The following is a 681-nucleotide window of genomic DNA, read 5'->3' as shown; positions in this document are numbered from 1 at the left end:
GTTGTACCAGCAGAAATGGGAAATGAATGGACATGTGTTTTCCAACAAAACATATTTCCTTAAACTATGCTAATCATTACCTTAATATATACAAAAACATAGTTTTTTTTCTCATTTTTTTAATTTTTAAGAAGCTATTTTTATCGAAAAATGATTTTTAAATATACCAAAATTCATGATTTTTTATTCTCTACAAATAGACATCCATATTGATATAGTTTTAAGATAAAATAAAATTTTTTTTTTTATATTTTCAGCTATCGTTATTCATAAGTGAATAAAAATGCATCAGGTTTAATTACAGTACATTCGTTATTCACTTACGAATAAAAAGTATGATTAATTTTTTTTACAATATAAGTATCATTCATATATGAATATAGCATATAATAAACATAGTATATTCATATTTAAATATTAGACAATGCATTCACTTGTGAATATTAACATAGTATATTCACTTGTGAATATTAGATGATATATTCACTTATGAATATTAAATGATATTTTCATATGTGAATATTACATAGTATTACATGGTATATCACATGTGAATATTACATAGTATATTCACTTGTGAATATTAGATAATATATTCACTTATGAATATTACACATTATATTCACATATGAATATTACAAGGTATATTCACTTGTGAATATATTCACTTATGAATATTAT

Source organism: Lactuca virosa, chromosome 3 (genome assembly GCF_052849685.1).
Source record: "Lactuca virosa cultivar CGN04683 chromosome 3, Lactuca_virosa_CGN04683_v6, whole genome shotgun sequence".
In the NCBI taxonomy this organism is placed as follows: Eukaryota; Viridiplantae; Streptophyta; class Magnoliopsida; order Asterales; family Asteraceae; genus Lactuca; species Lactuca virosa.
Note: the sequence above shows the minus strand (reverse complement) of the source record.